The sequence below is a fragment of the Schistocerca piceifrons genome, chromosome 1, assembly GCF_021461385.2.
Source record: "Schistocerca piceifrons isolate TAMUIC-IGC-003096 chromosome 1, iqSchPice1.1, whole genome shotgun sequence".
Taxonomy (NCBI): Eukaryota; Metazoa; Arthropoda; class Insecta; order Orthoptera; family Acrididae; genus Schistocerca; species Schistocerca piceifrons.
The window spans coordinates 1,014,543,538-1,014,570,761 of record NC_060138.1 but is presented as its reverse complement, the minus strand read 5'-3'; the positions used below and the strand labels follow the sequence as shown (position 1 = coordinate 1,014,570,761).

Here is a 27,224-nt window from a genome sequence, read left to right as displayed (position 1 = left end):
CCCCTTCTGATGACTTCCGAGAAACCAAGATGATATGATGCACACAAGTTAAAGCATACGGGCTACAGATTCTTAAATAGGCGTCCAGACCTCTCTCTCTCTCTCTCTCTCTCCAACAAACTGTGGTCCATGACCAGAAGCTGTTATGATGTATATACGCGAGGCACAGAGGCGTCTAGCGGCCGAGAGCGTAATGGCAGTCGAACCTTCGTCAGCAACCTGTAAACAATGACGCATGGGTATCCCACATCGCGTTTTCAGTTTCTTTTAAATAAAGTACATTTCCTCTGCAATTCCTATACAGTGCCCATGGTGGTGGTAGTTGCTTAGAGTGGAAATTCAGCCATGTATTTTGAATGCTCATACTCGTATTTTTCTGTTGTTATTTACAACTCTACTGTAGTGGTATAGGGTCATACTCCTATAAGGCAACTAGTAGTGCAGCGGTGAATTCCTTTTAGACTCGGTACATGTTTATTGCAGTGCGCTATTTGTTTACTGTGGGACATCAGCATATTTGTTAAAATATCGCACTTCGCTAATTTATTTAAAAAGGAACATCGATTTCTTCGTTAAAATATTGAACTGTACTAATTACTGAACATGGGGTATCGGTGTATTTGTTAAAATATCACACTGTGGAAATTGTTCATCATTTAAAATCTCTATTGACATCATTATTTTTAGCACACTATCATGTCACTTTTTAACACAATTATAATGCAGCGACAAGTTCCTCATAACAAGAGTTTAAATAATGTACTGTGGCACATAGTAAGAATATATTTGTTTAAATAATGGACTTTGGTTATTGTGAAACATTTAAGGTCTGGTATTTACATGCATCTTTATTTGATGAACTTGGAAAGCGGCAAAATAAATCCCTAAAAATGTAACAAAATTGTAAATGGTCATTGATTATGAGAGGAAGGGGTTAGTAACACTGGCATTCGACTGTGACAGTCTTCTTATGCCTTTTAGTCTACCTGGAGACGGTGGTTGTTCTCTGGTGGCGCTTCGTAATCCTTTCACTAAGGTGCGCCGACCCTGAATGACGGAATAGTAATAAAATACTCGAATAGTAATAAAAGGGAAATCGATTTAAGTTATTCAGTTGGCCTAGGAAGACAAAGGAGTAAGGTGAGGGTGACCTTGATTTTCCCGACATTTTTATGTCACGCAGTTTCCCAAGATGGATGGGTGACCTCGGAGGGGACACGTAACGGCTACCAGGTTATATCCTGACCTTGAATACACCACATGCAATTGCCCCAGAGACATAACGTGACTTTGACATAAGATCGTTATATGAACTCAAATAAGCATGAATATCCTACTACTAGTAATAAAGAACTATTAGACTGAGACAAAAACTGAAAGCTGACATAAAATTAGATAAACGGTTAGGCAGAGCAGAAGATTATGAAGTAAGAGAGAGAGTGGTGGGTGAGGTACATTAATTTGAGGATATGAAGAAACAAATTACGTGAAATGGGGCCATAAAAATATATAAAAGCGAGAATGAAAAAAATATGTACGGCATAGATGCAGTTATGTGTTGATGGTAACTTTCTGGCGTCAAACTTGGGAAGAACTGGTGTTGTAAATGTGATCCCAAAGGAATAACTCTGCGATGAAATTAAATAATTATTTCTTTTATGAGCAATATCCCAGGAAGGCGGCGTTTAAATTGAGTGCCTTCCACATCTACATCTACATGATTACTACGCAATTCACATTTAAGTGCTTGGCAGAGGGTTCATCGAACCACAATCATACTATCTCTCTACCATTCCATTCCCGAACAGCGCGCGGGAAAAACGAACACCTAAACCTTTCTGTTCGAACTCTGATTTCTCTTATTTTATTTTGATGATCATTCCTACCTATGTAGGCTGGGCTCAACAAAATATTTTCGCATTCGGAAGAGAAAGTTGGTGACTGAAATTTCGTAAATAGATCTCACCGCGACGAGAAACGTCTTTGCTTCAGTGACTTCCATCCCAACTCACGTATCATATCTGCCACACTCTCAACCCTATTACGTGATAATACAATACGAGCTGCCCTTTTTTGCACCCTTTCGATGTCCTCCGTCAGTCCCACCTGGTAAGGATCCCACAGCGCGCAGCAATATTCTAACAGAGGACGAACGAGTGTAGTGTAAGCTGTCTCTTTAGTGGACTTGTTGCATCTTCTAAGCGTCCTGCCAATGAAACGCAACCTTTGGCTCGCCTTCCCCACAATATTATCTATGTGGTCTTTCCAACTGAAGTTGCTCGTAATTTTAACACTCAGGTACTTAGTTGAATTGACAGCCTTGAGAATTGTATTTATCGATAATCGAATTCCAACGGATTTAACACACTGGTAGAATCGTACTGAATGCTGTCGAGACTTTAACTGTGCGCACTGTCGGAATTTGTAGGGACAAGTTTAGACGCTCATGTACTGCATTGTCATTGGATGCCAACACCAGCTCAACCCATACCTCTATTACCAGAAAAACTGCCAAAATGTAGGTTTCATTCATTGCACTACAGGTAATTACGCGCAAGCACAAATGATACCGTTAGGAGAGCACCAGACATGCGGCATTCTGCGAACACTGAGCGAATGCTCAGCGGATGCCAGATGGGCATGGCACTCGCCAGGGTGTCAAGGAGTAATCGCCAGATTGTGAGCGCATTGAACCAGATCGGGTTGTTGGCGCCATCGATCCTCAACTGAGATAGTTGATAGTGTCGGAAGTTCCACGCGGCTTTTCGCGGATGATGCTGTAGTATACAGAGAAGTTGCAGCATTAGAAAATTGCAGCGAAATGCAGGAAGATCTGCAGCGGATAGGCACTTGCTGCATGGAGTGGCAACTGACCCTTAACAGACAAATGTAATGTATTGCGAATACATAGAAAGAAGGATCCTTTATTGTATGATTATATGACAGCGGAACAAACACTGGTAGCAGTTACTTCTGTAAAATATCTGGGAGTATGCGTACGGAACGATTTGAAGTGGAATGATCATATAAAATTAATTGTTGGTAAGGCGGGTGCCAGGTTGAGATTCATCGGGAGAGTCCTTAGAAAATGTAGTCCATCAACAAAGGAGGTGGCTTACAAAACACTCGCTCGGCCTATACTTGAGTATTGCTCATCAGTGTGGGATCGGTAGCAGGTCGGGTTGACAGAGGAGATAGAGAAGATCGAAAGAAGAGCGGCGCGTTTCGTCACAGGGTTATTTGGTAAGCGTGATAGCGTTACGGAGATGTTTAGCAAACTCGAGTGGCAGACTCTGCAAGAGAGGCGCTCTGCATCGCGGTGTAGCTTGCTGTCCAGGTTTCGAGAGGGTTCGCTTCTGGATAAGGTATCGAATATATTGCTTCCCCCTACTTATACCTCCAGAGGAGATCACGAATGTAAAATTAGAGAGATTAGAGCACGCACGGAGGCTTTCCGGCAGTCGTTCTTCCCGCGAACCATACGCTAGTGGAACAGGAAAGGGAGGTAATGACAGTGGCACGTAAAGTGCCCTCCGCCACATACCGTTGGGTGGCTTGCGGAGTATAAATGTAGATGTAGAAGTAGAGCAGGTGGCCGCGGCACAGGAGTCATCATGGCTCCACACTCTGACGGTACTGTCCAGAACCTCATCGTCTCTCTTACCGCGTGTTTCGCACCTGTCCACGCTGCAGAAGGTGGTTATTGAGGCTTCCCACAAGTGGTCACATTAATGTGACTGGGTAGTGTATTTCTGACAGCGTCAGGTCAAGTTCCTCATTCATGCTTTTGGTACAAAATACTTTCTTCAGTGAACAATAGAACCCGTAATCTGACTTCCCATTTGTGAGTCTGTCCAGTTTTGTTCTTTGCATCTAATCCCATTTCCCTTCCCTGAGCATGGCTGAGGAATCTCAGGAAATTCTCAACAACTGACAACGATTCTACCAGTGGCAGACACGTGTCTTCTAACTCCGTTATAGTAGAGGGCAATTGAAAAAAGTTTGCCTTAATGTTAATTAAATCCTGCTGCACATTTGTTCATTCATATCCTGCTTGTGCATCTCTGATACATACGGCATCATCTCATGAGAAAATGTCAAATACCTAAAAATGAAGAAGTACTCACTTTACAACTTAAATATTGATGTATTAATTCTGTTGTAATTTACCAGACATCAGTTTAATGGCATCAAAATTATCAGAGCAAAACACTGCAGTTTCCAACCAAGTACTCCATCTAGTATGGATGGGCTGAAGAGGTAACGGTAACTCAGTTAGAATCTCTTTGTAAGCAGCTACAAGAGCAGGAGCTTTTCAAAACACCTATACAAAACAAAGTATCTTTTTAAAGTAAGTAATTTATTTTTGCAGCTAAGGGGCCATTGAAACTGATATATCCCTAAATTTTACACATACAACGTCATACTTAGAGCGTGTTCTTTCTGCAACCCTTTGGACCATCAGCAAGATTTGATGCGATTTTTTTGCAAGCAGTCTCCACAACGCTCGATAGTTTCTGTCCGTCAGTACATGAAGGTTGCCTGGTCTTCGTTTGGCTGTTGTTTCGCGTTTCCACTTCACAGTCACAACACTACACAGTCGACTTGGAAAGCCTTAGAAGGGCTGGAATCTCTCTGACTGATTTGTCAGGTGATATCCAATGGCTAGTCCGCGGTCCAAGTCACTGATGTCTCCTGACCGCTCCAATCCGCTGTTACTGCCTCTATATGAACAGCCGGCCGGGATGGCTGAGCGGTTCTACGCGCTACAGTCTGGAACCGCGCGACCGCTACGGTCGCAGGTTCGAATCCTGCCTCGGGCATGGATGTGTGTGATGTCCTTAGGTTAGTTAGGTTTAACTAGTTCTAAGTTCTAGGGGACTGATGACCTTAGAAGTTAAGTCCCATAGTGCTCAGAGCCATCTGAACCATTTCTATATGAACAACGCTACACTCCCTGCCTCCCTGTATACTGGTGAGTCCGCGTCCCGGGAAATCTAGCGCAATTAATAGTATCACTACTGTAGTATGGTCATGGAAAAATAATTGCACAGTTAATTCCGCATTACCTGGGAGTGTCCGGATACTTCTCATCAGACAGTATGCACTGAGCAGCCGGAACATTCTGACCACTCTCTAACAGCCGGTACGTACACCTTTAGCACAGATAAAAGCGATGACACGTCGTGGCATGGAAAGAATGACGCCTTTCTGGGTCGCTGGAGGTAGTTGGCACCACATCTGTACACATAAGTTACTTGCTTCCCTTAAATTGCGGTGGGGGGCGCCATGAGCTCTGACGCCACGTTCAATCACATACCAGATGTGTTCGATCGGATTCAGGTCTCGTGGGTTTGGGTGGGGTCGGGGGGGGGGGGGGGGAGGGGAGGCAACACATCAATCAGGACTCGCAACTGTGTTCCTCGAACCACTCCATCATAGTCCTGGCCTTGTGAGATGGCGCATTATCTTGTTGAAAAATGCCGCTGCTGTCCGGAAATACACTATTGGCCATTAAAATTGCTACACCACGAAGGTGACGTGCTACAGACGCGAAATTTAACCGACAGAAAGAAGATGCTGTGATATGCAAATGATTAGCTTTTCAGAGCATTCACTCAAGGTTGGCGCCGGTGGCGACACCTACGACGTACTGACACGAGGAAAGTTTCCAAACGATTTCTCATACACAAACAGCAGTTGATCGACGTTGCCTGGTGAAATGTTGTTGTGATGCCTCGTATAAGGAGGAAAAATGCGTACCATCACGTTTCCGACTTTGATAAAGGTCGGATTGTAGCCTATCGCGATTGCGGTTTATCGTATCGCGACATTGCTGCTCGCGTTGGTCGAGATCCAATGACTGTTAGCAGAATATGGAATCGGTGGGTTCAGGAGGGTAATAAGGAACGCCGTGCTGGATCCCAACGGCCTCGTATCACTAGCAATCGAGATGACAGGCATCTTATCCGCATGACTGTAACGGATCGTGCAGCCACGTCTCGATCCCTGAGTCAACAGATGGGGACGTTTGCAAGACAACAACCATCTGCACGAACAGCTCGACGACGTTTGCAGCAGCATGGACTATCAGCTAGGAGACCATGGCTGCGGTTACCCTTGACGCTGCATCACAGACAGGAGCGCCTACGATGGTGTACTCAACGACGAACCTGGTGCACGAATGGCAAAACCTTATTTTTTCGGATGAATCCAGGTTCTGTTTACAGCATCATGATGGTCGCATCCGTGTTTGGCGACATCGCGGTGAACGCACATTGGAAGCGTGTATTCGTCATCGTCAAACTGGCGTAATACCCGGCGTAATGGCATGGGGTGCCATTGGTGACACGTCTCGGTCACGTCTTGTTCGCATTGACGGCACTTTGAACAGTAGACGTTACATGTCAGATGTGTTACGACCCGTGGCTCTACCCTTCATTCGATCCCTACGAAACCCTACATTTCAGCAGGATAATGCACGACCGCATGATGCAGGTCCTGTACGGGCCTGTCTGGATAGAGAAAACGTTCGGTTGCTGCCCTGGCCAGCACATTCTCCAGATCTCTCACCAATTGAAAACGTCTGGCCAATGGTGGCCGAGCAACTGGCTCGTCACAATACGCCAGTCGCTATTCTTGATGAACTGTGGTATCGTGTTGAAGCTGCATGGGCAGCTGTACCTGTACACGCCATCCAAGCTCTGTTTGACTCAATTCCCAGGCGTATCAAGGCCGTTAATACGGCCAGAGGTGGTAGTTCTGGGTACTGATTTCTCAGGATCTATGCACCGAAATTGCGTGAAAATGTAATCACATGTCAGTTATAGTGTAATATATTTGTCCAATGAATACCCGTTTATCATCTGCATTTCTTCTTGGTGTAGCAATTTTAATGGCCAGTAGTGTATGATCGTCATGAAGGGGTGTACGTGGTCTGCAACTAGTGCACGATACTCTTTTGCCGTCATGGTACCTTGCACAAGCTCCACTAGACCCATGGATGCCCACGCGAACGTTCCTCAAAGCATAATGGGGCCACCGCCAGCTTGTCTCTGTCCCGCGGCACAGGGGTCAGGGAGCTACTCTTCTAGAAGACGACGGATTCGCGGCCTCCCATCAGTATGATGAAGTAGGTATCGGGACTCGTCAGACCATTCAACGATCTGCCACTGCGCCGACGTCCGGTACCGATAGTCACGTGCCCATTTCAATCGTAGTTGCCCATGTCGTGGTGTTAGCATTGGCACGTGCATGGGTCATCGGCTTTGGAGGCCCATCGTTAGGAGTGTGTGTGTGTGAAATCTTATGGGAGTTAATTGCTAAGGTCATCAGTCCCGAAGCTTACACACTACGTAACCTAAATTATCCTAAGGACAAACACACACACCCATACCCAAGGGAGAACTCGAGCCTCCGCCGGAACCAGCCGAACAGTCCATGACTGCAGCGCCTTAGACCGCTCGGCCAATCCTCCGTGTCCTCGTTAGGAGTGTTCAGAGCACTGTGTATTCAGACACACTTGTACCTGACCAGCCTTTAAACCTGATGTTAAGTCCGCCAAAGTTCGCCTCCTGTTCTGCTTTATCAGCCTGCACAGCCTACGAAGTCCGACGTCTAGACGTGGTTTCACCTTGGTTTCGCCACTTGTTGAAGACCACAGCACTCCTTGAACACAAGTTGCGCAGTTTCTGAAATGCTCGTGCCGAGCCTCTGTGTCATCACAATCTACCTTCGGTCTAACTCAGATAGATCGCGCGCCTTCTCCATTCTACACATGGACAGCATACTCAGTGATACTAAATGCACCGTGCGTGTGTCTGACTAGCAGTCATTCCTCGCTAGGTGACGGTGCTATCTCCTGGACGAGTTTAGATCAGTGTACGTCGCAGCGGAGACAACATTGTACTTTCAGTAGTTCCACCTCCTTTCTCCTTCTGGTTGGGATCGGAGCCAGCAGCACGCAGGTGTCCTTGGCACACAAGCTGCATAAGAAGAAACAGAAGCAGATGGAGCGGTTACACAACGTCGCGACGTCTGGGGGAGTACGCATGAGTACGCTACGCAACATAGCGGAGTGCGTGCGTGGGTGGAAGCAGACTGGCGCCTTGCCCGCCTGGGCCGACAATAGTGTTTGCGACATCGTCTGCCTATGTTGCAGCCGCGGGCAAACGAGTACCGTCCACTGTGGCTCTCTTCGACGCAGCACCATTCTATAACCGATACACTAATTCTAAACAGAATAGGAACTTACAACTAACGTCTCCTCCACCGCGTGTACGAAACAGCTTCAGATGTCTGATTACTTTAAAATGAGTTAATGTGTTGAATTTTTGTCGATAAGCATGTAACCAAGAAAATGTTTTGAAGAGGTTCGAAATTATGTTAAAATTTGTTGCATTATCAAACACTGAGTAAGTGTGATTCGGGAAATTCGCACTTAATTTTGAGATAAGTTAGTTTTACGCGCATCTCAATGTTCATGGTGTCTTATCTCCCGTATCATGTGTCGTAGACTGATATAATTTGGCAGGTACATACAGTGGTATATGTGGATGCTGTCTACAAAATGTGTCACGAACAGAAATAGTAGAAAAGAAGTAATAAATTAAAACGTCATGTCTGACTCTGAAGTTTTACTGCATGAACAGCGAAGAGTAAACTTTTGTTCTTTCATTATTTTGTGGGATGTGCCATCGAGAAAAAGTTTCGAAAAGGTTTGAAGTTACGTGGAAAGTTTGTTGGAAGTCGCTAAGTGCTCTCATTCTAAAATTCTCAATGAAGATAGTGTGCGTAATTTGCACGGCGTATGTTACACTGCCTCACGACATGCGTGACTGGATGCGGATATGAAGGGGCATGTGGTCAGCACACCGCTCTCCCGGCCGTATGTCAGTTTACGAGAGCGGAGCCGCTACTTCCCACTCAAGTAGCTCCTCAGTTTGCCTCACAAGGGCTGAGTGCACCCCGCTTGCCAACAGCGCTCGGCAGACCGAATGATCACCTATTCAAGTGCTAGCCCAGCACGACACCACTTAACTTCGGTGATCTGCCGGGAACCGGTGTTGCCACTGTGGAAAGACAGTCGAGAAAATTCGGTAGATAATTATATAAAATACTGAAAATCAAATTTATGTTGCTTCTGGAAGCCGTTAGATAGGTAATTTGCAACTGAGACCTTGCAGCATGCACTGTTTTAGCAATTAAACAACATACTTTACATATCCATTATGACAGTTACATTTGTAGATCTCTCTTCCGTTGCAAGTTGCTGTCGGAAAGCAGAGTAACGTCATAATTCTATTCGAGCAGAATTTCACTTGTGCCAACGACCCTGCCGCAGTGATACCACCGGTTCCCGTCAGATCACCGAAGTTAAGCGCTGTCGGGCTGGGCTGGCACTTGGATGGGTGACCATCCGGTCTGTCCAGCGCTGTTGGCAAGCGGGGTGCACTCACCCCTTGTGAGGCAAACTGAGGAGCTACTTGATTGAGAAGTAGCGGCTCCGGTCACGAAAAAATGACAACGGCCGCAAGAGCGGTGTGCTGATTACATGCCCCTCCATATCCTCATCCAGTGCTGCCTGTGGGCTGAGGATGACACGGCGGCCGGTCGATACCGTTGGGCCTTCATGGCCTGTTCGGACGGAGAGAATTTCATTTTGTATCGCTATATAGTTGATTAAACAGCACGAAATACACTGCTGGCCACCGTAAATGCAACACCAAGAAAGACAAGAGGTAGCACAACAAGATTTATTTTGTAGATAACATGTTGACCAAGTATCAAATGATTACGTTTACAGACGTCTGTGACATGTGGTTCCTGCCAGAATCAGTAGCCAGAGTAGCCGCCATTGTTGGAGATCACCGCTGCCACACGTCTCGGCATTGAGTCAAAGAGACGTTGGATGTCTTCCTGGGGTACAGCAGCCCAAGCAGCTTCCACACGTTGCCAAATATCATCTGGTGTGGCAGCTGGGGATGTAATCTGGGTCACTCGTTGAGCAACCATGGCCCACATGTTTTCTATCGGCGAAAGATCCGGAGAGCGAGCCGGCCAGGGAATCAATTCAATCTGGTTATTGACGAAGAACCTTTGGACAATGCGTGCCACGTGTGGTCGCGCATTATCCTGTTGAAATATGGCTGTGGCCGAGCCCTGAAGGTAAGGAAGGACAACTGGCTCCAACACCTTGGATATGTAGCGCCGGCTATTTAAAGTACCGGCAATGCGTACTACAGGCGTGCGAGAGTAATATCCAATACCGCCCCATACCATAATACCCGGTGCAAGACCAGTGTGGCGGTGCATAATGCAGCTGTCCAGCATCCTCTCTCCACGGTGTCTCCACACTCGAATCCGACCATCGTGGTGCTGCAGACAGAAGCGTGCCTAGTCAGTAAAGACAACGTCATTCCATTCTGCCGTCCACATCCGTCTGTCATCACACCATTGGCGACGGAGACGTCTGTGGTTCTGCGTCAATGGTAGACGAAGCAATGGACGTCTTGCGGACAGACCACTCTGCTGTAAACGGCGTCGAATGGTACGCGCAGACACTGGATGATGCGTTACAGACGCAATGTGCTGTGCTATGGTTCGGGATGTCACTGAGCGATCCGTCACTGCCATGCGCACAATTTGCCTATCAGCACGTGCAGTGGTGCACCGAGGTGAATGCGATCGACCACGTCGGTCCGTCGTACCCTCCTGCATCCAACGGTCACATATCCGCATTACAGTTGTTTGGTTTCGTCCAACACGACTAGCGATTTCTCTGTATGATAATCCACAATCTCGGTAAGCCACTATCCTTCCTCTGTCGAACTCGGATACTTGATCAAAAGATGTTCGCTGTTGACTACGAGGCATAACTGATCGTCTTGTGAAACAACCACAAGGTAAACACAAGTGCCGAACGTACACTCGTCGAAATCGCCAAGCCTTAAATGGCGCTATGAGGTGGCGCCACAGGCGCGCGTGATGTGCGTCTGCGCTGAAATTCTAATCAGTTGCATATCTCATCGCTGCAAACCCATGGTGTAAATTTCACTTGATTCGGATGCTTCCTTCAGGGTGTTGCATTTACGGTGGCCAGCAGTGTATTTACACAACAGTTCGCAAAAACTGGACGTGAAATAGCGACACACGAAATGATTCCATAAACGTGTTCTGAAAACTCATTAGACTCACTCGAGTTGGTAGCTGACTCACTCGAGTTGGTAGCTGATGGCTGCAGACACAACATAGTTGTTACAGTTTCCTGCGGAAATCAGTTCATAGATGCTGGCCACCGATGTGGACCGTGTATACAATCGGAGTTCACCCCCTTCTCTGAATCTACATCTACGTGATTACTCTGCTATTCACAATAAAGTGCCTGGCAGAGGGTTCAATGACCCACCTACCAGCTGGCCGCAGTGGCCGAGCGGTTCTAGGTGCTTCAGTCTGGTACCGCGCGACTGCTGCGGTCGCAGGATCGAATCCTGCCTCGGGCATGGATGTGTGTGATGTCCTTAGGTTAGTTAGGTTTAAGTAGTTCGAATTTCTAGGGGACTGATTACTTCAGCTGTTAAGTCCCATAGTGCTCAGAGCCATTTGAACCATTTGAACCACCTTCCAGCTGTCTCTCTACTGTTCCACTCTCGAACGGCGCGCTGGAAAAACGAGCACTTAAATTTTTTCTGTGCGATCTCTGATTGTTCTTATTTTATCGTGTTTATCATTTCTCCCTATGTAGGTTGGTGCCAAAAGAATGTTTTCACAATTGGAAGAGAAAACTAGTGATTGAAATTTCATGAGAAGATCCCATCGCAACGAAAAACGGCTTTGTTTTACTGATTGCCACTCCAATCAACATCAGCTAAAACCTGAAGATGGTCACCGAAACTGGTTGCCATATGATAAATTAACATCTAAATTACGCTTGCAGGTGTTTCATTTTATTACGTACTTGTTAAGAGGTTGTGTGATCAGCATAGACGGCAGCGGAAGCTATGCAGCGTCATCCCATTTTGGCGACAAGGTTGTTAAGGAGTTCTCGTGATAGGGTGTGTCAGTGCTCTACCAGCGCGCTTCACAAGTGCTGGATGATGGTTGGTTCATGTGCACGTTCTGCAATACGTCTCCCCAACGCATCCCACACGTGCTCGATGGGGCTGGAGATGGGGAACGTTCAGGGCAGTCCATTCGCCGACTATAGACTCATTTCAAGACCACCTCTGCTTGCGCAGTTTGAGGCGCTCTCGCATTGGCATCCATAAAAATGAAGTCAGGGCCGAATGCATCCCTGAAAGACGGATATGGGGAAGGAGTATAGTCTCACAACAACGCTGACCAGTGAGTGTACCATGTTCAATGAGTTGGAGGTCAGTATGCCCATGTAATACACTCATGCTCATAAATTAAGGATAATGCAGAATGTGGTACCACATAACGTGGCACTACACAAAACTGGCGCTAATAGCATAGGCACATAGGGAACACACACGACACAGATCTGTAAGTCCACGGTATTGGTGATAAGTTGAGAAAACCGTCCCGAAACGCGTGTGCTACAAAACGCCACTGTTTCCTACACATGTGCCCCGACATCAATATGGGATATGATCACCGTGGACACGTACACTGGCCGCAGAACGGATTGGCATACTCTGGATCAGATGGTCGAGCAGCTGCTGGGTATAGCGTCCCATTCTTGCACCAGTGCCTGTCGGAGCTCCTGAAGTGTCCTAGGGGTTTGAAGACGTGCAGTGATACGTCGACCGAGAGCATCCCAGACGTGCTCGATAGGGTTTATATCTGGAGAACAGGCAGGCCACTCCATTCGCCTGATATCTTCTGTTTCAAGGTACTCCTCCACGATGGCAGCTCGGTGGGGCCCTGTGTTATCATCCATCAGGAAGAAGGAGGGACCCACCGCACCCATGAAAAGGCGGACATACTGGTGCAAAATGACGTCCCGATACACCTGATCTGTTACAGTTCCTCTGTCAAAGACATGCAGGGGTGTACGTACACCAATCATAATCCCACCCCACACCATCAAACCACGACCTCCATACAGGTCCCTTTCAAGGACATTAAGGGGTTGGTATCTGGTTCCTGGTTCACACCATATGAAAACCCAGCGAGAATCACTGTTCAGACTATACATGGACTCGCCTATGAACATAACCTGGGGCCACTGTTCCAATGACCATGTACTGTGTTCTTGACACCAGGCTTTACGGGCTCTCCTGTGACCAGCGGTCAGTGGAATGCACCTTGCAGTTCTCCGGGCGAATAAACCATGTCTCTTCAGTCGTCTGTAGACTGTGTGTCTGGATACAACTGTTCCATTGGCTACAGTAAGGTCCCGGGCAAGGCTACCTGCAGTACTCCGTGGCCGTCTGCGGACACTGCTGGTGGGATATCGGTCTTCTTGTGGTATTGTACACTGTGGACGTCCCGTACTGTAGCGCCTGGACACGTTTCCTGTCTGCTGGATTGTTGCCATAATCTTGAGATCACACTTTGTGGCACACGGAGGGCTCGTGATATAATCTGCTGTGTTTGATCAGCCTCCAGTTGCCCAAGTGTTCTACCCCTCATAACGTCATCAATATGTGTTCTTTGTGCCATTTTCAACAACCAGTCACCATTAGCATGTCTGAAAACGTCTGCACACTTACTCGCTCCACCGGCCCTGACAAGCACAAGCACACCTCTGCGTATGTGGACTGCTGCCAGCGCCACCGTGCCACGACTGCAGGTCAAATGCACCGCATGGTCATACCTCGAGGTAATTTAAACCCACAAACCGCCCACCAGAGCGTTGTTTCACCATGTATCAGCATTATCCTTAATTTATGCGCATGAGTGTATTATCCCCACACACATACACCTCGGCCACCAAAACGATTATGTTCGACAATGTTCCTGGTTGCCTTTATATGGTGAGAGGTAGGAATACTTAATGCACCCAGGACCATTGTCGAACATCATCCTTTTGATGGTCCAGGTGCTACAGCGTGTGGAGGCAAAATGTTACATGGACGTACTGCGCTACAAATCTTTGAACACGGTACTCTCCGGGCAATGTTATTGTGACACTATACTCCTTCCCCATTGCCTCTTTGTAGCGGTGCATTCAGCCCTTATTTCACTTTTATCGATGACAGTGCGTGACCAAATCGAACTGCGTAGGTGGATGAGCCCTTGGAACTAGAGGATATTTGGCAGATGGACTGAGCTGCCCGTTCTCTGGAGCTAAATCTCATCAAATAAGTTTGGGAAGCGGTGGGCAGCTGTATTGCAGCACGTCCACATTCACTAACGACCACTCAGCAGCTGTCAAGCGCACCGGTGGAGGAATGGAATGCCGTACCATAAGAACTCGTTACCAGTCTTGTGACCAGCATGGGAGCACGTCGCAGACCGTCTGCATCCCTTCATGTCTGAAGCCTTCCCTTACAGTGATGGCATCTTCCAGCAGGATAAATGTCCTTGTCACAAGACCAGAATCGTGCTACGGTGGTTTGAGGAGCATGGCAGTGAACCGACGTTGATGTCTTGCTCACCAGATTCGCCTGATCTGAACCTGATGGAACATATCCGTAACGTTTTTGGGCACCAGCTCCGCGTCCGCAAACTACCACTCCGTAATTTTCAGGAACTGCGTGGTGCTACATACTTCCGAAAACTGCCAAGAACTTTCCGAATTCACTCCACGCAGAATAGCTGCTGTACTGCGTTCCAAAGAAGGACCAGTACGCTATTAATTAGGTGGTAATAATTTTTTGGCTCCTCAGTGAGAAGAGTGAGAAATGTATGTATCACATCTTAACGATTTAGTTCGTTACTTATACCCAGAATTTGTGCCACCCAGCATGAACAGAGTCTTCGATATCTCAAACTGTTTGTAAGTTTTGTAGTCCTTGGCACTGGTATCCATTGATGAAGTATCCATTAGTTTCGTCAGAGGCTAAGGATGGACTTCCGTGGCCTGACTCGTCATTGGCAGAATTTTTCCTTCTCATTCTACGATATTATGCTCTTCATAAGACTTTATCCACAAATAGACATCGCGATTGACTTCAATAGATATTTCGCCTTCCGCATGAAAAAAGCAAATCATAGTATCAGAGGGGAACTCTGCGTTGGCATATGTACTCAATTTACAAGTGGTAAAACTGAAGTCATAAGCAAACAACTCTGCGATACTAACAACTAGTTTTATGAGACTCACATATTAACTTTGCAGAGAATCCTCGTAATATGACAGTTTGACGTATCTGTAAATAGTCTTCTCGTTTTTGCTTGTAACTTTCCTCGCCTGACGAATAAAACTTTGGAAGTGCAGAAATAGCTTAATCTGTCGCTTTCAGAGAATTTTGTCAGAAAAGTCATGTTTTAAGTATGTCTGCGTGATGCCGTGACAAACACTCATGTCGCATAGTCCATTAAATTCCGGGCATGCAGCTGCGCAAATAAAATTTCCTCCACTGATATTTCGGCCGCGTATCGTCCGGCCATCCTCAGAGTGAGTTACAGTCACAGTCTTGTGACTCACTCTGAGGATGGCCGGACGATACGCGGTCGAAATATCAATGGAGGAAATTTTATTTGCGCGGCTGTATGCCCGAAATTTAATGGACTATTCATTACGCCGTGAGAAGTTGGAAATGCACTCAGGTCGTAATTTTTCGGTTCACTCGGCTGTTTTTCAGGAAATAAGTCTGTAGTTTCGGCGTGTCCTATCAGCGTTTGTCCACTATAGACATTTCGTCCATAATTTTAATATTGGCAGCATTTCAGACAACCTTGCAAAAACGTTAAAGTCTCGCAACTCGTAAGTACAACACCAATAGCATATCAAAATTGTTATTCAATAGTAAAGAGAAATTGCAACCCTTGGCACGGAGTAGTGTGTATAAAATCACATGCAAGCAGTACGGAAAAGTAAGTGTTGTTCTATCAGACACACTGTGGCAAAGAGGCCATTTGAACATGAGAGGAGGTAGAGATCGAGGAAGAAAGATTCAACTCTTGCTGATCATCTTTTAACAGAAAACCATTCATAGGATGTAGAGTGTGAAGTTTTACATTCTGTTAAGGAAAGCAGAAATACTGGAAATCTACAAACACGTGACACAAAATGCCAGCTTTGTCTTAAATGATCATTCTCAATTGCCTGCTTTCCTTTTCTTAAATTAAGTCAATGTAATTATTTCTATGAGACGAAAATGTATTGTTTTCCAATGTACGCGCTCTGTCATTTTTTTATCTGCTGTACAAATAATATCTGTGTAAGTCGCAGATCATATTTATCTATGTTTACGACGATCAGTTGTCATCTGAAGATTGCCTAAGAAGACTTGGTTGGTTGTTTCGGGGAAGGAGACCAGACAGCGAGGTCATTGGTCTCATCGGATTAGGGAAGGACGGGGAAGGAAGTCGGCCGTGCCCTTTGAAAGGAACCATCCCAGCATTTGCCTGGAGCGATTGAGGGAAATCACGGAAAACCTAAATCAGGATGGCCGGACGCGGGATTGAACCGTCGTCCTCCCGAATGCGAGTCCAGTGTCTAACCACTGCGCCACCTCGCTCGGTGCCTAAGAAGACGAAAAGCCAGTTCGTGACCAAATCAATATAATTTCGCAGAAAGTTAAGAAGTGTTTTCCGTGTTAATATTATTATCATGTTCTGCAAAGCACCGACGGAAAATTCAGTTAATTTCGCTCCTGTTTGACTGGTGGTGTTAACTGCTGTGGGCACATTTACAATCACTCAATCTTTCTGATCAAATAATGTTACATTCATATATAGAATACATTGTGCCAAAATATTGTGTATTTCATTCCTGATACAAGAGACGCTGTAAGATTATTGCTTACTCCGAATATTTTTTGCCTTTATGCATAATGTAGAAAGTGCATTACACAGCGTTCGTTCTTGTTGCTTCAGTGTAGATGTCCATATCGACGAGAATTTAAACAGGAAAAAGCACATCTTGGAATTCCTAAAACAACTTAGTTCAGCCACATTTGCACTTCGGAGGCGGGGGGGGGGGGGGGGGGGGGGGAAGACAAATCAGTAAGTTGACATATTTTACATATTTTCATTCAGTAACGTTATATGGAGTAATGTTCTGGGGTAATTCACCATTAAGAAAGAAAATCTCGGTTGCTTAAAAACGTGCTGCAAGAGTAATTTTTGGTGCTCACCACGAAAATCTTGTAGATACCTGTTTAAGGCATTGGGCATTCTGACTGCTGCTATGCACTGTATTTATTCCCTCATGAAGTTTGTAGTACATAATCCACTGCAGTTCAAAAGGAACAATGATACACATAATTACAATACCAGAAGGAAAAACGACGTTCATTACTCCGCATCAAGGTTGTCTTTAGCACAAAAAGGGGCGCAGAACGATGCAAGAAAAGTTTTTGATCACTTAATATAAAAGGTCTGACAGACAACAAAGTAAAATTTGAAAACAACCATGAAGAAGTCTCTCCTTGACAACTCCTTCTGTTCCGTAGAAGAATTTCTATTATTGTAGTGTGTAAAAGGTCGTGGGTAGGAATTACTAACTCACTTCTGTATGTCATTTTTTTCTTTTTGTAAAAAACACTCACGCTTACAAATGTTCAGAATGTAACCAAAGTCTATGTACAAATTAATCTGCGATGTGAATCTAAAATGATTCTTCCACATCATTACGATTTATCGTACAAAATGATCCATGGAAAGTAAAACTAACTAGTTGTATGCTGCTAAAGGAAGTTTCGCGTACACTATGTAACCCATAATGTAAGTGAAAACGGACCAGCTCACAGAGAGTCACATACCCAACGCACGATTGAATTTTCAGGCCTCACTGACCAGTCGTTATCTGATATCAGACTAGTTCTTGATACGTCATCATCAAAGCAATGTCTCGACATTCAAAAAGATGAACGGTTATTTACGTATATCGGGCTTCTGTAGCCGAACAAAAAGCTCAAGATATTTCTGTAATCAAACGATTCGCCGTTTGATGTAGGGTTTAAGCGTTTAGGCTTATAATCGAGACTACGTAAGCCAAGTGGAGCATCCTTCTTACAGAATGTAGTATTAAGAGAGATTTAATTTTGAAGCATCATGACTTACACTTTGTGGCACAATCTGTATTTATTCTTATACCGTCTTCGCAGCTACATGAAAGGCAATTTGTTTTCTGCCACAAGCGTTTCGCTTCCTTTATTTGTGAAGTATCTTCAGTGGCCTGTTCAAATGGTTCAAATGGCTCTAAGCACTATAGGACTTAACATCTCAGGTCATCAGTCCCCTAGACTTAGAACTACTTAAACCTAACTAACCTAAGGACATCACACACATCCATGCCCAAGGCAGGATTCGAACCTGCGACCGTAACAGCAGCGCGGTTCTGGACTGAAGCGCCCAGAACCGCTCGGTCAAAGCGGCCGGTCAGTGGCCTGTAACAAATATTCCTTCTCTGCTTATAATAAATCGTAAGTAACACCAAACGATAATATAACTTCAGGTAACTTGTGCTACGAAAATTGTTTCTAACCTGAAAAACAAGAGTAAACGTAATATACTAACATATTTGTAACTATCATATAACGCATTTATTATATTCTGATAACAAATATGTATTCCAGGCCCCTGAAGATGCATCGCAAACAAAAGAAGCGAAACGTTCATAGCAAAAAAAAAAAAAAAAGTTTGCATTTAGTTGCGAAGACGAAATATACCTCTATGAATTTTGAGGCAACTAAGGAAAGACGGGAAATCGGAAAAAATGACGACCTCATTATGTATTTCATACAACACTACTTCTTCACAAACCATTGCAAGTATATCCGTTGATATCGGAGTTATTCTGGTGTAAATGTTAATGTGCCGTTTTCTGGCAGACTTTCAGCGATATACATTACTTGCGCGGACAGTTGAGGCAAAGAGTTTACTAAATCGCAGGATAAAATAGATTGTCGCACCAGCTGATGTCCACTGTAATATTTTTATGGCGCGTATTAGATAAAACCGCAACAGAGACAAAGCTGCGTCGTCTTTAAATAGCACATTGTAGAGAGTCCTGCTCTTTGAGGGCCACGCGCCTGGAGCCCACCCACAAAACAGACGACATATCTGCAACGCGTGGAGAACAATGGCCTGTTTCATGCGCTCCAAACCATTACGTTCCTCTTAAATTAAGTATTGGCTGCGCCCCAAGTGAGAGAATTAAGAAGCGTTTTCCTCCTTCCTGGAATAAAAAAGCAGCAACGTTAGCCGCCGCGGCCGTGTATTTGTGAATCTGGCGGGCTTTCAGCGACGCTGTGCGCCAGCCATTACGCTCCAGGTCTCTTTTTCCTCTTTTTTTCTTTGGTTGCTCGGCCGTTAGCCGAAACGATGCAGAATTAGACGCCGCTCCTCGGGGCACTGCTGCACGTGTTTACATGGCGACACCCAAGTCGCACCCGGCTGTCTTCCCTCACAGCGGGTCCGAATCTTTAAGTAGGTTGTTCTCGCTCGAGCGTACAGACCAGGGATGGGGAAAACCGACCGGCTAAAACTGCTACCGGTGTTCTGAATAACCGTTATTTTTTGGTATTTGTATGGTCTCAGTTATAACGGGTATTTTTTATCTTTTGCTAATAGCCGAGTAAAAAACCCGAAATATCTATTAGCCATACTATTAAACAAATGTTTTTTTTAAAAAGGAGTAATTTACAGTTGTAAAATTTGCGTTGGTTTGAAATACTGTATTATAAAAGAAAATCGAGAAAGTGATCAGTACTAACAACGCCGACAGAAACAAGCAACAAACTTGTGGCATAAGAAGTTTTGCAGCACTGCTGAGACAATGATGTCCCTGTTCCTATGAGTCGTGACATAGGGTACGTGTGTACGTGCAACGAACAAGACTTGCCTCCACCTGATATATACGGTAGCTTCTCCCTGTCGTTGCCAGACATCCGTTGTATTGCGGAATGGCACCAACCCTAGCCTGGTAATATTTTTACTAAGTGACGTAGCAATGAAGTAAAATGCTTCACTTGCTTTCAAAGATTAAAGATTTGTCTGCCATTTCTATGAAATAATCAAAAAGGAAGGAAACTGTGGCAACAGTAATAAATTAAAAACTTCACAACAATTCATTCATAATATACAGTAAAAATAGTACGTAGTTGATCTGCTGCCTATGTCTATACAATATGCGTTTATCTGCTTGTAGCCCTTGAAAACGGACAAATTAATATTAGAAACAGTTATTCAACCTCAGTTTTCACTCTTTAGCACTGACTGTCCGTTATGCCCAAATAGTTGTGCGATCTTCGATTACAACATAATTTTTTAGCAGACTTCAAGAAATTGGAATCAGTAGGAAGATACTGGTGATTTTTTGTAGTACTCAGCAACTTAACCACAATTCGAGAGAAGCAGCGAACGGTATATTGAAACTGCGAGAGTCAAAAATTTTCAATCTTTGTTCGAGTTCTACGTTTATTAGAGGGAATAACAGGAATAAAAAACCGAAAATCTGTTATTTCAACAGCGAGTTATTTTGAGCGGTTTCAACAGCCAGATTAAGCTAATGTGGAAAAACCGATATAACCTAAAACCGGTCGTTTTAGCGATAACCGCCATCCCTAGTACAGACTAGTTTATCATTCTTAGGCTCTTGACGAAATAACTTAGAAAATATCAGTTTTAATTATTCCTCATCTCAGCGCCGTAAGCTAGCCGTCTGAAGGTCATCAGTGGATGGTCCCAGATATATTAAACAAAGATTTTATCAACGGATGGCGCAACTGTCACAGCTATTTCTTTTATGAACGTTTTTGTTCGAAGCTTTTCAGCTAGCGACTGGTAGAAAATATAAGGCGTTTCAATAGCGACGTGGCATTTTTCGCACAAAAGTCAAAAAAACGAATAAAAAGGTTTGGAGCAAGTTTCATAGGTTCAGATTTTGAAATAGCCAACGTTAAATCTTTTTATGAAATTTATTCACAGTTGAGGACTTTTTCTGACTTTAGCTGCATTAGGTCCTGGAATAGTGCTCGGATAGCCGAAGTTGTCAAGGCAACTGCTCGCGACAAGCGAGGATACGGGTTCGAGTCCCGGTCCGGCATTTTCATGTGTCATCGATAGGTAATGTCTTCATAACTAATGCAGATAATGTTAAAGATTCCGCAGCTGCGAATAATTTTCAAAAATTTACAACAGCTGCAAGATCCTCACCAATGTCTGTTTCTTCAGAGATTGTTAAAAATAAATTAATTTTTCCCACGAAACACGAGTGTTAAAAAAGAAGGAAGTGGGGTAAACCAGATATGAAAGGAAAAGCATTGAAAAGCTACGAAGTTTAATCGTCAGCAGCGTAGCCCTAAAATGTCAACTTTTATAACGAATTCATTCGAGTGTCCAGTCTTATTTTAAAATTTGATTCTTATGCGACAGATATTCATCTCTTCCTTACTACCAAAATAATATTTAATAGATACGAATCACCTTGCATTCTCAACAGATGATCTGCTCCTTTAAGATCATTGACTCTTGCCTTTTATGCTCCTGTATTCGTTTACGCAACTGTTTATACCCCCTTTGTTGCTTGCTATTGACAATCCTTGGCAATTTCATTAAAATTTCCCCGAAGTAGAAACTAAGAAAAAACGCTGTTGGTCATGGTAGTCGTCACAAACAAGCATGATGGAGTTAGATTTTTCCAGATTACTTGCTTGAATGTGACATTAAAAAGTGTAGGTATGCGACAATAGTTGAGGAATTTATCAACAATTTTTTTAACGGAGCTCGTACTTAATTTTGGCTTACACGTCTATTTCGGACAATAATTTTTACCAAAATAACGTTTAAGCTAGGTATACTTTGTTAGTAGTCTACTAGAAGAGTGATGTTTTGTAGTTTCTGTTTAAAATAAAATCGTATGATACGAGAAGAGATTTGTATGGAGATATGCGTGAACAGAAGAGGATAGAACTAATGATGAAATGCAGGTTCTACATTTTTCTTTGGTTTTTTAGTTCCATTATTTAGTGTACTACTCTTTTAATTCAAAGTAGTCCACTTATTGCATCAGTAAAAAATTGGACGTATCGAAGACCATCAAATGATGAAATACGTTGCGCACATGGAGACTATTTTGCAGGTTGGTCAAAGTGATTATTACGAATTTTTTGATCGTTGCTTATGAAGATTACAATCGTATCTTAGTCACAAAAATCAATTCTGAAACTCTCTGGAAGTGTATTAATGAGTTCAAAATCAGGAATTCTGTTCACATCTCCGGCAACAAGACACGAGCAGCAGAGAGTTTGGCTTCTTCTTGTGCTGTTTTTAACTGCGTTTTGTTGAAATCTTGGCACTCTCACCCAAGAATGTGGTCGGCAGAGATTTGACCGTTCCGCGCAGTGGCAGTCAGGATTCTGAAACACAGCGTTGTTCAATCCTGGTGGAAAGCGCATATATCGTTTACCACCTATTGTTATAAATGTTCCTAGGCAACTGTAGCCGACCTGTACAAATTGTGCTCTTGTCCTTTCTGTTACAGCGTCAGCTAAAGCGGCAGTAACAGCGTGAGCATCGTAATTGGCTTACGGGGAAAAGGAAACTATTTGCTTGGCCAAATGAATCATGCTTTCTGTTACATCACATCAACTATTGTCATCATATTAATATTACTGCTGGGCGCTTGAATCCCTTTGTGGCTGATGTTTCCTCCGCAGGAAATTTCATTTTCCAGTACTAAAGCTGTTCTGGGTGCAAGTCGACTTTTGTGCTATAACTTTTTGAGTAGCATGCTGATGGTGTAGCTCACAAATGTGGGAAATTCAGCCCTGTGAAATATATCTGGAATGATCTCACTTTCCCTATCGTTGTTCACTATACACTTCCTTTTTGCAACGTCACACTGGTAAGTAGGCTCATACTTCCTTTGTAAACTTGTCTCGATTTTGCGATCACTGAAACGACATCACAGCCCATGAACTTCCGTTTCGTTCTCCCCTTCTGGGTGGATAATTTTCTGTATCAGACAGTGAAATATGGAATTGTTCACCCATACTTAATTTTTAAAGTGATGAGGATTATTCTCACGGACTTCGCGTAATAGAGGCGTAATACAGGGTGATTCAAAAAGAATACCACAACTTTAAAAATGTGTATTTAATGAAAGAAACATAATATAACCTTCTGTTATACATCATTACAAAGTGTATTTAAAAAGGTTTTTTTTCACTCAAAAACAAGTTCAGAGATGTTCAATATGGCCCCCTCCAGACACTCGAGCAATATCAACCCGATACTCCAACTCGTTCCACACTCTCTGTAGCATATCAGGCGTAACAGTTTGGATAGCTGTTGTTATTTCTCGTTTCAAATCATCAATGGTGGCTGGGAGAGGTGGCCGAAACACCATATCCTTAACATACCCCCATAAGAAAAAATCGCAGGGGATAAGATCAGGGCTTCTTGGAGGCCAGTGATGAAGTGCTCTGTCACGGGCTGCCTGGCGGCCGATCCATCGCCTCTGGTAGTTGACGTTCAGGTAGTTACGGACAGATAAGTGCCAATGTGGTGGCGCTCCATCCTGCTGAAATATGAAATGTTGTGCTTCTTGTTCGAGCTGAGGGAACAGCCAATTCTCTAACATCTCCAGATACTGTAGTCCAGTTACAGTAGCACCTTCGAAGAAAAAGGGACTAAAAACTTTATTGGCTGAAATGGCACAGAAAACGTTCACCTTAGGCGAGTCACGTTCATACTGAGTTGTTTCCCGCGGATTCTCAGTGCCCCATCTTTATCTCATGATTCACTTCTGCCGTACTCAATAACACAAAAAGCTTTCTGTTGAGCGGTCGCCGTCTTAGCATCAACTGACACTGACGCCTAGTCAACAGCGCCTCAAGCGAACAAATGTACAACTAAATGAAACTTTTGTAGCTCCCTTAATTCGCCGACAGATAGTGCTTAGCTCTGCCTTTTGTGGTTGCAGAGTTTTAAATTCCTAAAGTTGTGGTATTCTTTTTGAATCACCCTGTATTTCCATAGTGTTCTTTGTCTTCGCGCCATCTTTTTTTTAAACGCTATTTGTTTCTCTTTATATTTTTCTGTGTTGAAATAAACGTATAATCCGGCACAAGAAACTGCACAAGCTTGTAACTTTCTTGGAAACTACGTACTGCCAAACGAGTGTACATTCCAAAGCCACAGTTTGGGATTGTGTTTGTTTTCTCTGTGCGTACACAACAAGCGCACGCTCCTTAGTATCGGCACTCTGGACTGCGGCTCCTGGACTGGCAGTTCAACTACTGTGGAGAACTTCATAATGCCAGCTCTTCCGTCTGGACCTTAATGTGAAGCCCAAACGAGTAGTCAGTACACTGTTCTGCCCCACAGCTTGATGGAATAGATGATGAGGCTTGGCACGTTTTAGGCAAGAAAACGTCATGAATCTTACTAAATAAAAATCATTTAGTTGACTTCACGCAGACATCTCTACATAATTGACACAAATGATTGAAGTCCTCTCTAACGACCTCTCTGCACCTGGCATAGTATTAAACTTTAATGGTTTGGATGTGTTCCAGCCATGTGCCTATGTGTCAGCTACTTAGCGATTTTTACAAGAGGTAAAAAAATTTTATTGTTCCATTGTACATTAATTGGTAATTCATATGCAGACAATAGGTACACTGTTGCTAGAGTCCTATATTTCGTGTCTATGCTTCCTTGTTTTTCTCTTCCTGTGTTTTCAGGTGCACTAAATGTTCTCAGGTAGTGTCAGATATTACATGTCTTCTTTGGAAAACAGTGGCTTATTCTCTCATGTGTAATATGAATCCCTCTGAACAGCCTTCCAGTTCAGTTGTGTTTTTCGCCTGTTAGACCTATCCTACATTTATCTCAAGTGATTATTCGTGATTCATTTTAAGCGTAGAAAAGCCATTCTAGTATTTATTGAAGAGTGTCTCAGTGTGTTCACACGTTATGAATTGAACGTATCATATGACAAGGGATCAGCAGAGCTTCACATATATAAAAGTGACAAATATGCCCTGTATATTTCCCTTATTCGATGTCGATATAAACCATGAGCTCTTCCTCGGCAATTCCGGTTTATTCTAGAAGCCGCATTGCAAGCTTCTTATCTACTGTAGTCTTCTCAGTTCGCCCTTTCGTAGAATATGCCTGTCATAGTTTTTGTAACATGATATACAGTACATTCCTTTTACATACTTATAGTGATATCTTTATACTCTACTTCAGAAAGCAGCCTTTTGTCTACGAGCAGCATGCGAGATTCAATCCATGTGATATGCTGCCCAATACACAACCGCTACCGACAGTTTGCACTGTAGGGGTCACCCTCTGCTAGGCTGGGAACCCCTACTGTTTTGTCAGGATGCAGACGGAGGACCTGTGTGTCGTCATTAGACACAATCAAACAATATTCAATATAATTCCTTTTATTACTCAGAATACAAGTCGTTGCCGTTCAGTTGATCGACGAAAGAAGGAATATGAAAATGTTCAGGGAAATTTTGAAATAAATACAAGTCGCTAAGGAATGAAATAAATAGGAAGTGCAGGTAAGCGAAGATTAAATGGATAGATGAAAAATGTGGAGAAATCGAAAAAGAAATGATTGTCGGAAGGAGTGGCTCAACAAATGGGAAAGTCAAAACAATCTTCAGTGAAATTAAAAGCAAGGGTGGTAACATCAAGAGTACAACGGGGATTCCACTGTTAAGTGCAGCGGAGAGAGCGGATAGCTGGAAAGACTACACTGAAGGCCTTTATGAAGGCAAAGATTTGTCTGATGTAATATAAGAAGAAGAAACAGGAATCGTTTAGAAGAGATAGGGGATCCACTATTAGTATCAGAACTGAAGAGGGCTTTTGAAGAGTTAAGATCAAACAATTCGTTGCCAAAGAATAGCAGTTAGCGTGGGTGCACGAACAAGGCACCTTCTACGGAGGCCCATATGCAGCAACGTTCGCTGAACGGTAGTTGAGGAGACGCTGTTGGTAGGCCCGTGATTCATCGGGCGATCAGTTGCTCGACAGTTGCACGTCTGTTCGCCCGTACATATCTCTACAGCCGTCGTTCATTCCTGTCATCTGTTGTCCGTGGTGCACTAGAGTTGATCAGCCATTGTTTTGGATAGCCCCATTTTGCCGTGCACGGTACACTTCAATAACGGTATACTTCAATAATGTAGCCGTTTCGGAAAGGCTTCCGCCCTTGGACCAAAAGCCAGTACTTATGCTGTTCTGAACGTTCGATAAATCGCTTCGTTTCCCCATTACGACAAAATTGCCTTGTTTTCCTCGACCCTCTACACCTCTTACGTGCCGTCCACTGCAGTCTGTAAATGGTTATTGCACGCTGACGTCTAGCGTAGGCGGTGGTCACATTAATGTGGTCCATTGATAGTGACCGGACCAAATATCTCACGAAATAAGTATGAAACGAAAAAACTACAAAGAACGAAACTCGTTTAGCTTGAAGGGGGAAACCAGATGGCGCTATGATTGGCCCGCTAGATGGCGCTTCCATAGGTCAAACGGATATCAAATGCGTTTTTTTTAAAATAGGAACCCCCGTTTTTTATTACATATTTGTGTAGTACGTAAAGAAATATGAATGTTTTAGTCGGGCCACTTTTTGCGCTTTGTGATAGATGGCGCTGTAATAGCCACAAACGTATAAGTACGTGGTATCACGTAACATTCCGCCAGTGCGGACGGTATTTGCTTCGTGATACATTATCCGTGTTAAAATGGACCGTTTACCATTTGCGGAAAAGGTCGATATCGTGTTGACGTATGGCTATTGTGATGAAAGTGACCAACGGGCGAGTGCTATATACGCTGCTCGGTATCCTGGACGGCATCATCCAAGTGTCAGGACCGTTCGCCGGATAGTTACGTTATTTAAGGAAGCAGGAAGTGTTCAGCGACATGTGAAACGTCAGCCACGACCTGCAACAAATGATGATGCCCAAGTAGGTGTTTTAGCTGCTGTCGCGGCTAATCCGCACATCAGTAGCAGACAAATTGCGCGAGAATCGGGAATCTCAAAAACGTTGGTGTTGAGAATGCTACATCAACATCGGCTGCACCCGTACAATATTTTTATGCTCCAGGAATTGCATGGCGACGACTCTGAACGTCGTGTACAGTTCTGCCACTGGGCACAAGAGAAATTG

At 44.1% G+C, this 27,224-nt stretch overlaps 1 protein-coding gene and 1 pseudogene across 11 annotated transcripts in view; both read left to right on the top strand.

Moving 5' to 3' along the window:
• The window catches only part of LOC124804602 (serine-rich adhesin for platelets), a 416,342-nt gene that overhangs the window by 297,880 nt on the left and 91,238 nt on the right, over positions 1-27,224 (top strand). The window lies entirely within an intron of this gene.
• LOC124729140 lies at positions 9,325-9,442 on the top strand (annotated as a pseudogene).